Source organism: Mustela erminea, chromosome 4 (assembly GCF_009829155.1).
Source record: "Mustela erminea isolate mMusErm1 chromosome 4, mMusErm1.Pri, whole genome shotgun sequence".
Classification (NCBI taxonomy): domain Eukaryota; kingdom Metazoa; phylum Chordata; class Mammalia; order Carnivora; family Mustelidae; genus Mustela; species Mustela erminea.
Window position 1 is genome coordinate 25,675,797 of NC_045617.1, and position 13,311 is coordinate 25,689,107.

The following is a 13,311-nucleotide window of genomic DNA, read 5'->3' on the forward strand; positions in this document are numbered from 1 at the left end:
CCCACATCAGGCTCCCTTTGCAGTGGGGAGTCTGCTCCTCTCTCTGACCTCTCCCCTCTCATGCTCTCTCTTTCATTCACTCTCTCAAACAAATAAATAAAATCTTTAAAAAAGAAAGAAAGAAAGAAACAAGGCCTGACTCTCCATATAACAAGAGCCAGCGCTGCCAGTCCTCTTTGTGACCACATGTGCTCAGGTGACAGAGGACACCCATAAGTATGACAGAGCCAGAAGTTGATTCAGGAAAAAAACTGCTCATAGAATGTCCAGCCTGATCTCCCATGTTCCCCAAATCTCTTCCTTCCCACATCTTTTTGAACAGCCATGTTGAAATGACCTATAACTCCAAGTCCAATGTTCTAGTAGGTTATAGAAGTCCTATTCTACATGTCAGGAGCATTAGATTGGAACTGATTTGAAGGGGACAGAGTTATAGAACTTCCAATAGAGCTATTTCCAAATGATGTGCAGAGAATTCGCTCCATTTTCAGACCTCTATGAGAAAAGTTCTCTTTTTGTTCCTTATTTAGTGAATACCAGCCCTCACTCTTGAGATGAGGCACATTTTAAGTGTTACTTTTTTTTTTTTAAAGATTTTATTTATTTATTTATTGACAGAGAGAAATCACAAGTAGACGGAGAGGCAGGCAGAGAGAGAGAGAGAGAGAGAGAGAGGGGGAAGCAGGCTCCCTGCTGAGCAGAGAGCCCGATGCGGGACTCGATCCCAGGACCCTGAGATCATGACCTGAGCCGAAGGCAGCGGCTTAACCCACTGAGCCACCCTGGCGCCCCAAGTGTTACTTTTTATTAAAAAATTTGATAATACGTGTACCTGGTGCAAAATTCAAAAGAGACAAAAAGATATTTCAGTAAGTCTTCCTCCCACCCCATTCCTTAGCCTCCCATGTCTTCCCTAGAAACTTCTACCTTTTCCCAATTCTTGTATATATGTTCAAAGATATTCAATGTGTATGTAAGACTTTGCATACATCTTCCCATTTTTTTTCATTAATGGGAGCGCAGTACACACTGTTACACATTTGTTTTTTCCTTTAAAGCTGTAGGTTAAGGCTCTTCCATTCTGGTACAGGTAGACCCACCCCATTCTTTTTAATAGCTGCATAGTATTCCACTGTACCAGTAACCATAATTTGTTTAACCTGTCTTCTATTAATGGATATTTAGACATTTGCCAAAATGCTGTTATAACAAAGAATGCTGCAGTGAGTATTTTTATACATGCACATTGTCTCATTGGGCATTGCCACATATTCGTTTGTGCTGTTAGTTTTATTTTCACGAGTAATGTCTACCTTTTCAGTTAGATTGTAAATTCCAAGAGAATAGGAGCAGACATTGTGCTATCTCATAACTCCAAAAACACAAAGCGAAGCATCACACACATGGTTCAGGTTTCATAAATGCTGGATGAATGAATTAAAACTCCTTAGTTGTGCCAATGTGCCATATGTAAATGGTAATTCGAAGGTTAAGTGACTTGCCTAAAATCACAGAGACCAGGCATAGGAAACACCGATAAAATAAAATAAAAGATATGAAAATAATATTATAGATATTTAAAATATGTTCCAAAGGTACATATTTTTCTAAGTTTATATGCACCCTTGGGAGAGAGAACTCTACTGGCTACCCCTGCAAGGTGAGTAAATATTTCCTCCAAAAACACTGTTCGTCTTAGGAGGCGGGCATCTCCAACTATTGCAATTCCATTCCTAAGTGTGGATTCCAGTTCACCAAACGGTGTTCCAGTGACCTGGAAAAGTCAAGCATCACCCTGACTGGTCAATAGGGAGACATTTCCTCACATGAGGAAATCTAGTTCAACCCAGAGGAAGATTTTAAAAAAAAAAAAAAAAAAAGGGAGAAGGAAGAGGAAAAGGAGAAATAATCAGGGGGAGGAAAAATGTTCTCTGACCATATGACAGCTCTGGAATCAATCAGGAAAAAAGAGGGACTGAGATGATTCTGTGCTGCATCAGCTGTCATCAAAAATACATGAAGAGAATGCCCCTTTGTTAGCAAACAAGGAGGGCGTGTTTATCATGATGTTTAATGAACACTCATTATAACCTGGTAGTATGAAATGTGTGGTCTGATTGGTTGATCTCAAAACAATTATGTCGACATCTCATAACTTAAAGATTATACATCTTTGTAGTTTCACAACTTATTACCCCCTAAAAATAAAAAGTTTTCCATGCAGATGAGTGTTGTATTAATTTTTTTTTTAAGATTTACTGATTTTGTGGGGGGGGGAGGGATAGAGGGAGAAGGAGAAGCAGACTCCCCACTGAGCATAGCACCCCAGGTGGGGCTTGATCTCCCAACCCATAGATCATGACCTGAGCCAAAACCAAAAGTCAGATGCTTAACAGACTAAGCCATCCAGGTGCCCCTGGAAACCTCTCTAGGATTTCTAAGACCTCCTAATTACCCAGAGCAACTCAAGTGTTGACATCAGTGCTTTGAGGCAGGTCCTTTGCCATCAAAGTGCTGAAAGACCAAACTCACTATGTCTAGGAAGAATACCCAGATTCACCCTCATTCCTAACCCCAACCAATAAAAGCCTTGTCATTGGGTTTATGGGTTGGAAGTCAACAACCAAAAGACACAACACCAAGGGCAAGAAGGAAGGATGCCACATGGCACTGAAATGCAAGGATCATTTAAGGAGCATTAATTATTGAAGGTGGTGGATGGTGATGGATGGAGGTTGACACTCCTAAGCTTGAGTAAAGTGTCCTGGAATCTGAGTGGTTGTAAATGGTCTACATTTCAAGTTCCTGCCTCACCCCAAAGCTCTGGCAGCTCACTCATAACAAGGCCCACCTGGGCACCTGGAGCCCTGACCCACAGGACAGAGAGCCACGTGCCGAGTCATCAATAAATACTTCTCAAAGCTCTGGGCTAAGAGCTGCAAGACAACACCACCCTGTTTTCTTTGGCCACCCTGACCAAAACACCCCAGTAGGCAGAGTGGCTAGAAGGGTGTGGCACCAGCTGAGGGTTCAACAAGACCTTTAATGTCAGTGCAGCTTTATTAAAATAAGCTACATGCTTTTATATTCACTGATTTGTAGAAATGGACATAGAAGGCATTTGCCTTAACAACTGCATTTTACAAACATGAAAACAGACCTAGAGAGGTTACACCCCTTGCTAAAGTCACCCAGCTGGCCAAACCAGGAATAAGCCCAAGTCCCTTGATGACCTGTCCCCCATCTACCCGCCCCCGGCAGAGTGTTCTTTGCATGTCATGATGCCAATAACTCCTCTTCCCCTGCCTTGTTGTTACTGTCCTGGGAGTAAACTCTTCTGAAATAAAATAATGTCCCAACATCATTTTATGAATCCTTGTAAGGTACTTGGGTGGTTGAATATAAAACCCAGAACGTCTCATCATAGAGTATTTTTTCTTTTCTTTTTAAGATTTAAAGCCTCTGCCTTCAGCTCAGGTCATGATCCCAGGGTCCTGGGATCAGCCCTACATCGGGCTCTCTGCTCAGCGGGGAGCCTGCTTCTCCCTCTGCCTCTGTCTGCTGCTCTTCCTACTTTGCTCTCTCTTTCTCTCTCTACCAAATAAATAAAATAAATCTTTTTAAAAAAGATTATTTATTTATTTGGTAGAGAGAGAGAAAGCAAGCACACAAGCAGGGGGAAGGGAAAGGGGAGAGGGAGAGAATCTCATACCACTGAGCGTGGAGCCTGATGTGGGGCTCAATTTTACTACCTCAAGATCATGACCTATGCGGAAATCAAAAGTTGGCTGCTTAACTGACTGAGCCATCCAGGTGCCCCAGCACAGTATGTTATATAATGTTAAAACAAAACAAAATAAAACAAAGACAACCATGACTTAGAGCTCTTTTTATTTATTTTATTTTTTATTTATTTATCTTATTAAGAAACACATTTCTGGAGATCTATATTGAAATGATACTTTAGTCCTATTTCAAGGATCTGACCACTGACTCCTAAATTATTACTGATTTATAACAAAAATTTAAAAACTTTCCTTGCAGGCATGGCCAGATTTGTCAATGAGTTTTGTTGATATTCTGTTTTATCATTGCCCCATAGGGGCTAGTACAAGTATAATAACAAGAGGAACATGAAATCTTCAATTGGACATCCAAACCCAAATAAAGCCAAAATTATACACTCTTCTTACTTAAATAAACTTTTTAAACCAAAGGTGAATTAAATACAGGAAGACGCCCCAAATACCTATAGAATTAAACACTACAAAATAAGAACTAGGAATTATTGTTTCTAATCCAATTTGATCCCTCTTAGCAGATAATAGAAGTAATTTATTTAAAAAGGGCCAGTAACCGTGATGAGACTGTACATAGTTCTCTCTCCGGAAGCAGGTAACTCTCTAAGGTAGGCTCTTAGTCTTATTCATACCTGAACATCACGCCCAGCTTGGCCCAATATTGGAGATACAGAAGGCAAGCCATAGATGTCCTAAGAACGAGTAAATGAGTGAAAGCATGAGTAAAAATACGGGATTTATATTTTACTGTTAAGATGAAAACCCCACAATTTGAGACCAAAAACTCCCCACAAAACTCAGAATTGGGGGGCACCTGGGTGGCTCAGTGGGTTAAAGCCTCTGCCTTCAGAGTCCTGGGATCGAGCCCTGCAGAGCCTGCTTCCTCTTCTCTCTGTGCCTGCCTCTCTGCCTACTTGTGATCTCTGTCTGTCAAATAAATAAATAAAATCTTAAAAAACAAAAAACAAAAAAACCTCAGAATTGGTATGCAGGATCGCCTATCTGATGAATGGATTTAAAAATAAGAGGAACAATAAGGAAGTATTTTTTTCTTCAAGGGAAATGGGCCGAAAATACAGAGGACTATGTGAATTACAACTACAGTCTTCGACAAGCTCCCAATTCCACAGCTAGTACATGATAACGTGGAATTTCCGGAACATCTTGAGAACGATCTGTCTTATATCTTGTGGACTAAGGCTGTTTACGCTGAGGTGCAGAGAGAAGTGACAGCCATGGTTCAAGAAGGCTCAGGTCATAGTTATTAGCTGGGTGGCATTAAGCAAGTTACTTACAAATAGTAACTGTTTTGGAAGACTGTGTGCACTGGGTCAAAGTGTTTTCCTGTATCATCTAGTTTATTCGATCTCCCTGGTCTCTGCTTTCTTGTAGGTAAAACAGGGACAGGAGAACCTACCTCAAAGGGTATTTGTGAGGACAAAATGAGAAAATGACCCTACCAGGGCATCATAACCTATACAATATAGACCAAATACAAAGCATTATTTTCATAATTATGAATGTATTACAGAAGCACCAAAGTTAGTATTTACCGTACATTTTTACTTTCTGTTTCTTCTGTTGGAACAATGCCATTCAAAATGAACACCATAGAAAAAAGATAGACATGACTCATGAATCATATGTTCTTTGGAACCTTAATCTGTAGCTTTCTTCATTTATCTCATGAAGGAAATGAACTGAAGAAGGAAAAAGTCAAGGTAAGAGTGAGAGGAGACAAAAAGTTAGTCTAAGAAGTGACCAGCTAATTTCTAGAAAGCTTCTTATCAGCAAAGAGCATGGTCAAATCATTTGGTGTGTTTTAAAGTGTCTGTGTGATGACTGGAGTATGATTCGTAATCTTTCTCTGTATTTTCTTCCCTTGAATTTCACTGCTCTCAAGAGTCTCCCAGTAAGAAGTACATCGTGAGGCCCGGAAGCTTTGTTCTGGGCAGGAGAAAATGGGTCTATGGAAAAACAAGCCAACCTTATTCAGGCCCTTGATGCTTGACAGTGTCATTTATGGAGTGACAGAGTCACTCCGTAAATGACCAGAGACATTCCAGAGTTCATGGCTGTTGTGTAACAACAACACTTCAAGGGTGGCTGCGGGCCGGGAGGCACAACAGGCGGGCCCTCTCTGGGAGCTGAATGAGGAGGAGCCACTCCCCCTGGAATGTGGCCTTGCTCAAAGGCTGGCCTTCCTCCCCATCCCCACCACCAAGCGCTGGGGGCAGGAACTGGACAGACTGGAGGGACGACTCTATTTTCAGGGAATGACAAATTGATTGAGCTGATTGGGTGAGAGTTCTTACTGGCCTCCTGCTCCATTTCCAAGGACAACTTGCAGGGAGGATTTATTTAGAAGCAAATGTGTATGAGGAAGTGTCTCAGGGCCATGAGAAGCCAAATAACCTGCTCCCAAAGAGGACTGCAACCCAGGTTCCATTGGAAAACTGGAGACACCGGGCCTTCTCCTCCTCATGTTCCTCCAGCCACCACATTGCTGGAGAGGACATTCCATTCCACTGAGAGAGAGAAGGAGACAAGATGGCAGCTCTAAATTACATGTGCAATAGCCCAGGAGGCTTGTAAACATTTAAGGAGTTGATTGTTATTTTCATTCCTGACTGGTTTGGTGGTGCCAATAACAACTCCATAAACTGCTGAAGCCCCGCTGGAGTGCTGAGGACACGCATTTGGGAACGTGATTCGAGGGAGTGATGAATATTCATGGCAGAGTGAATCTGAACTGCTCCCCAAATGGGTTGGCTGGTGTGCCAACTCCAGAGAGGGCTTGGTATGGAAATCAAGCTTCCAGAATGAGCCAAAGAAGAGCACTCGTGACTTCATAGCATGAGCAAGGAGTGTCACTTCTTGGGGCAGAGGGGGCACCGGGAAAGGGGAGCTATCCCAAGGGTGGAGCCTCACCTTTGCTAGATGAGAAAATTTGAGGGATTGGCAGTACCACAAAGTGCATATGTAGTTAACACAGCCTAACTGTATGCTTAAAAATGGTTCAGTTGATGAATTTTATGTTATTTTTTTGTCTTACCACAATTAAAAAAGGAAAAGGAAAGACATGTCACCACAGAGACTTCCCTAAAACAGCTCAAAGCAAATACAGAGCTGTGCCCTAACCCCTCCCCTTATCCTTCGAGTCCATCAGGACAAGTACTAAGGAGACAGGTACAAGCTAGTCTCAGGCTATACAGAGGTCACAGTGGCCACTCTTTGGGCTTCCCAAAACCACGGAGCTCTTGAAGTGAATACTCTTTCCTGTGTCTAACGATCTCTTCCTCCCTCGCCCTGAGATGATCAGGGGCATTAAAGATATGCTTTGCTTCTCTACGGATTGGAGAGCCCGGCCAGAGTGGGTACCCTGTGTAGGCCGGAGAAGAAACCTTAACGATTTCTCCTGGTCTCCCCTCTCCCCACCACCCTCCTGCGTGGCCCCCAACACCTTCTACCCCCACATGCACCATCAAAAGGGACTTTCCCTCTCTAACCACCAGGGTCTCCAGTGGTGAGCAAAGAAGATGACAAAAGACGTGATGTGGTTTCTACTCAGTTAGAAGCACAGGAAAAACTTTCAAACACCCCTTAGAAGGGAGAAAAACCCAAGTACGGAAGGAAGTCTGTGCGCCTTGGGTACAGGCTTTACCCTGCTGTTGCTGCTGCTGCTGCTGCTGCTGCTTTTTTGTCTTTCAGAGATAGATGCCTCTCTTGTGTGGGGATAGATGTCTGTCCCCTCACATACCCAGTGGCCCTCGGCAGGACCCGCAGAGAGCTGGGGCTGCAGGACTCTCCCCGCAAACACCTGTCTCCACTCTACCCCTTTCAAACCTCTCCTTTTTCTGATGTGAACAAGATTTGAACCTGAATTTGAGAGATGCTTCTTTCGTGGCTAGTTTTAAAAGATTCCTTCCTTCCTTTTCTTCCTTATTTTTTTTTTTCAGTCAATCCTCTTAAGAGCATATAATTCTTCAGTCTCTAGATGAGCCATAATATATCAAGCTCTTCCTCTGAAGCGGGAGGGAGGACTGAAGCCGCTGGGACCTATCTACACTGGGCTGAACGGTTTGCTTCAGATAATGCAATTTTCAGTCTGGAATCCACGTGTAGGTCAAAGCTAGAGAGGACAAGGACTACTGATTTGAGGCAGTGGGACTATAAATCTTGTAGGGTTTCTGTTGGTTGCAAAAGCTGTATGGCAGGTGGGTGCAACACCGCTCTTCAGAGAGTTCCTGGAGGAATTGTGCCTTCTGGGATGACATGGCCTGGGAACAAAAATTTGGAGCAGGCTGGTCTCTCTCAACTTTCCTCTCAGCCTTTGGGAAAGCTGGTTGAGTGTGTGCGGACAACATTTAAAACACAGAGCATACCTGTGTAAACTCAGAAGCAATAAAGTTGGTTTTTGTTTGTTTTGTTTTTTCTTTTAAATGTGCTCTTGAAGTAGAAAATAGGTTCATTTGTATGTTTTCTGTCTTGTAGAAAACACGTTCTCCGTATTTGGAAGCGGGATGAACTTAAAGTCACTTCATCCCAAGGAGCATCTGAATTTTTGCCATTGTCCGATGCCTTCTATCCAAGGGTCACTGTGCCCTTCAGCTGCACTTGCCATGTCTCCCTGAGATAGGTTCTCATAGACAGGGGGGTCAGCTCGGTGCCTCAGTTTCCTCTTTGGAACCCTGGTGACCTGAGGCTGACACAGAACTACTGAAGTCTGACACCTACCCTTCTGGTAACGCACAAGGAAATGCCAACTCAATCTGGCACATTGCCGAGGAAATGGCCAAGCCCAGGGTAACAAGAACCATCCAGGGAGGGGACATCTGGAAGGAGGCTGGCTTCAGAGACTGAATGGCTGTGTGGTATTCGGAGTGGGACGGAGACAGTAAAACAGTGGGCTGTTGCAGGCACAGGTTTCCAAAATCCCATCTCTCCTCCTTTCTTTCCTAAAATGTCTGCAGAACTCGTTAAGAGTCAAGCTCCGGACAAGGCAGAAGACAGTAATTTAATGCTACAAAACTGTGCTGTTCGGGCAAGCTGGGCCTGAGTCCAGACAATGTGAGGGGATCCTGTGGGCCCTGCCCAGCTCGCAGAAGCATCACTGATTAATCTGCTAACGTAGGAAGCAGAGTCAGGAAGCTGGGATTTGGTTTCCAGGTCTGGTAGGAACCTGTCAGGCAGCTTGGGTGTCTCTCCTGAACTTCCATGCTTTGATATTCTGTTTCCCTGATGGAGAGACTCGAAGGCCAACCCTACCTACTTCCTTCGTGAAAAAACTCCCAAGAGGAGAGAAAGAAGGTTGCCTTCAAGCCTCCAGAACATGAGACCAGTTATCTTTTGCAGTAACAGCAAGAGCGAACACCGAGATCTGTGTGGGGCTTTGAGGAAAACCTCAGCCCCATTGGCCAGATGCGCTGAACTGCTCTCTTACCCTGGTTATTAAAAATGAAACATCCATTAAAATTGGACCTCATTCTTTGATTGTGCAGCAGCTGTGTGCATGGGCTAGCTGCTCCATGGGTCACTTGGGTCACATGTTCCCCTGGGGCTGGTTTGCTTCCCTCAGCCCCCAGAACACTAGCAGGCCACCTGCCTCCCTGGAGTCCGTCAGAGACGGGTGTGCTCAGGTGGGGTGAGTGTCCCCCTCATACAGGACCCCAACTCAAATCATCTTGCAATTTGTGACACCACCCCCCCATTCCCCACCTCCTTGCTGTTGGAGCAGATCAACAAACATTTGCTGCACACAGAAGGCTCTGATACAGGAGCATGTTCTACACTCAGCATGAGAAGGAGGGGAGAACCTGCCACTTTGGAAATGGCCGTTCCTCATGCTGCTGGATCTGTCTTCTGGTAGGGCCCCCCGACCCTGCCCTTCTTGGGCCGTCTTCCGGAAGGAGGCTCTGAGGGAAGGGTCACCCTGGGACAACTGGTTCCTCCTGAGGCTCCCATGCTTCCTCAAGGATACAGGCGAGGAGGCCTCCCTGCTCTGATGGCACTTCATTGGCTAGCCTAGAGCCCACGTGTGTCACAGGGAAGGGTATTCTGTGGGCTCTTGACACACACAAAAGACACTTGCGGGAGGGTCATGGTGTCCCTGTGAGAATACACCACCAGGAACGACAAGGAGCACCCAGAGTGATGTCACGTTCTGATTTCCAGAAAAGGGCAGCGGCGGGGTGAGGCCTCGCGAGCATCCTGGCTTCTCCTTCCTTCAGAAGAAGAGCTCACCTTCCCCAGCCCCACAACCCCACGCACCCCCCCACCTCGGCTCCCCTTTGTCCTAGATGTCCTCTGGAGGGTCCCGCCCTCCCGAGCGTCAGCAAGTTGGAGAGATGACCAAGTCGTGTTTTCTGGGTTCAGGGCGGTGAGGTGGCCCACGGGCCCCTGGGAGGAGGGTAATCACAACGAAACTGACACTCAAGTAGAAAGCGGGGTCCGCCCACAGGACCTGCCCTGCACCTCGGGGCTCAGCCCCCCGGGCGCCGCTCAGGTCAGCCGCTGCCTTCCACGAGCTCGTGATTCAGTAATAACTGGAAGCACAAGGGCTTTTTCACTCACTCGTTTTTAACGGTTTATTCATAAAGCAATTTTTCACTTTTCACTTATTTTCAGCCCCTTTCACATTTATCGACTCACGGTTTCTGTCTTGGTGTAACCTTTCCCTCTCTCCTCCTCCTTCGCTCTGCTTCATTTTTCTTTATTCCCTTTTTTAAACCTCCAACCGTTAAAACAGTCTTGAGGCCTCCAAGGTTCTACTAACCAAAAGGTTTCCTTTTCAACGTCTTCCTGGGTTCTCTTTCTCTCTATGGGGTTCTTATTCTCTTTTTTAGCTACCAGTGTTTGGGTCCCCCTTGCCTTCTTGTGGTGACAGACTTAAATCCTTCCCAGTCTTCTTACATGTATGCCTTTGGTTTAAAAAAAAAAAAAAAAAAAAAGATGAAAATGAAGGAACAAAACCCCACTAAACTAAACATCGTAGAATGCATGGTACTTTACTCTAGCAGAGGTTTGCTTTAAGCACAACCCATTATTTCCATTAAAAGAATCTTGATTCCTTTCAGATGAGCATATTAATTCCTAGGGAAAGTTCATGGTTCTCACAAATTAGCAGGACCTTTGCGAGCCCAATCTTTTTGCCAAAAGAAGCCACAACAGTGGTTTCCATACAAGCCTGCCCCTCATTTCCATTTTCTAGGACATCTGCTCTCTAAATTACAAATATCTGCCTATAGCAACAATCAGAGTTCCAAGGAAAACAAACGAAAAGGAAGTAAGAGAAAATGATGGAATCTTAGCATACAAAGAGATATAACATTTCCACAAGAGGGGGAAGTCGCCCTGGGATCCACTTCTTCATCTTGTGGGTCAGGAAACTGGAGCCCAGGGAAGCCGGACCCTGTTGAGAGCACACAGTTAACCAGGGGCTGACCCTGGCCTAGAACTCAGCATTTCCGGTCCCAGTTCTTTCCACCAGAGTGGGGGCTCTTGATCTCAGTTTGGGTCTAATTTTAAATTCCCGCCTGGGGAACCATCAAAGGATGAGTGACATCTTCCCATTAATTATTCTTCATTAGTTGGTCTCCCACCAGGTCACTACCAGATTACTGGTACTAACCTGGGGGGCAAGAAAGGGTTACATAGAAGGGGGGAGGGTGTGCCACACCTCCTTTGCCTGCCTGGGTGAAAAATAGTACTCAAGGGAGCCAAGCTGTGCTGATGAGAGGAATGGGAGGGGCTGGTCCCTGCTCTTCCCCAGGGCTGCTGGCCTGGAGGTAGCTGTGCAGAGTGCCAGGTGCCCAGTGAGAGAGGGACTATGTCTCGTTCTCCCCTTTCAGAATCCCTGAGAAGAACTAACTGTGGAAGGTATTTTCAAGTATTTTTACAAAATAGACAGCACATTTGCTTTCATGGTGTTGTGGACTCATCCTCAGAATTAGACAAGCTCTCCAGATCTGCCTTCTATATATATTTTATATATATACACATATATGTATATATGTGTATATATGTATATACACTCTATATATGTACATATATATGTATAGTAACATATGTAGTGTGTGTGTATATATATGTATATGTATATAAGGGTGTGTGTGTGTGTGTGTGTGTATACATGCATATATATACAGTTTCCTAGGAGGCCTCATGATCATTAGGCAAGTCAAGTTCTCTATCGAGACCTTGTATCCATCTTGTCCCCAGTAATTCAGTCATTTCTAAGGTCAATAGAAATCTTTGAGGGGCACCTGGGTGGCTCAGTCGCTAAGTGTCTGCCTTCAGCTCATGTCATGATCCCAGGGTCTTGGGATCAAGCCCCGCCTTGGACTCCCTGCTCTGAGGGAAGCCTGCTTCTCTCTCTCCCACTAACCCTGCTTGTGTTCCCTCTCTCACCGTGTCTCTCTCTGTCAAATAAATAAAATCTTAAAAAAAAAAAAAAGGAAATCTTTGAATCATAGACCCAGGAAAGGCTTGCAAGAGCATCTTGGGCATCTCTGCATTTTCAAACAAGCTGACTGAGTCCTCCCAGGAAGGAGATTCTACTTGTTCCCGCCCTTGTAAGGGAAGCTTTGGGAAATCAAGCCTAATGGAAAGTGTTAGTCTCTGTGATTTAAACCCAAGTCCCCTCTGCTCTGGTTTGGTGGATTTCCTTTGCCCTGCTCTTCACCTGCAGTGGAGAACTGCTGGTTGCTTTCATCCACAGGCGAGTTCTTCACATACCTCAAGGTGGGAACATTGGCCACAATTCCATGAAAAAAACCACCTTTCTTTAATACGCTGAAGAATTTGTTATGAAAATTAACCATTGGCACTTATCTGTCACGTCTTCTTTCTTAATGGGGGCAGAAGAAAACTACAAAGTGACTGTGTTCACATTTATACGAAATAAAAGCTTCTATCTTAAATTTGGAGAGAGGGAAATGTACATGTGGCCGACTCTGGTTCATCACTTGTCAAACCTGAAAGGAAGAGCACCCTGGGAGAGGATTTGTTAGTTTACCGTATTTTGTGAAACTGGGCATGGAGAGTATTTGCATAAATCAGGTTAAAAATAAATTTTGGAATCTTGCTGTGGTTTTTTTTTTTCTGCCTAAATGCCTAAATTACATAATTAAGGCTGTATTGAGATTAAAATCACTTCTCATTTAAGGAGCAGCTGTCAGCAGTGCTTTGAGCAAATGGACTGGGGGGTTCTGAGGACTTGAAGTTTGGAAAAGGAAGTGATGGGAGAATTATCTGTGAGTCCTGAAACGTTTCTTGCAGCTGCTGTACACCCAGAAGTGGACTCCAGAGAGGTAGCCAGTGCTCAGAGTGATCTGATTTTTTCCTGGCCCGAAGTTGAAAATGAAATGGACATGTTATGAACAAAGTTCTCATGGTCTCCTGAAGGAAGTAGAAGCGTCTTCTGGACTGGTTCAAGGATCACTTTCTGTGTAACTTCTCTCCTGTTCATTGTTTTAAGCTGCCACTCTCTGTGGTATACCCTTCCTTTTTA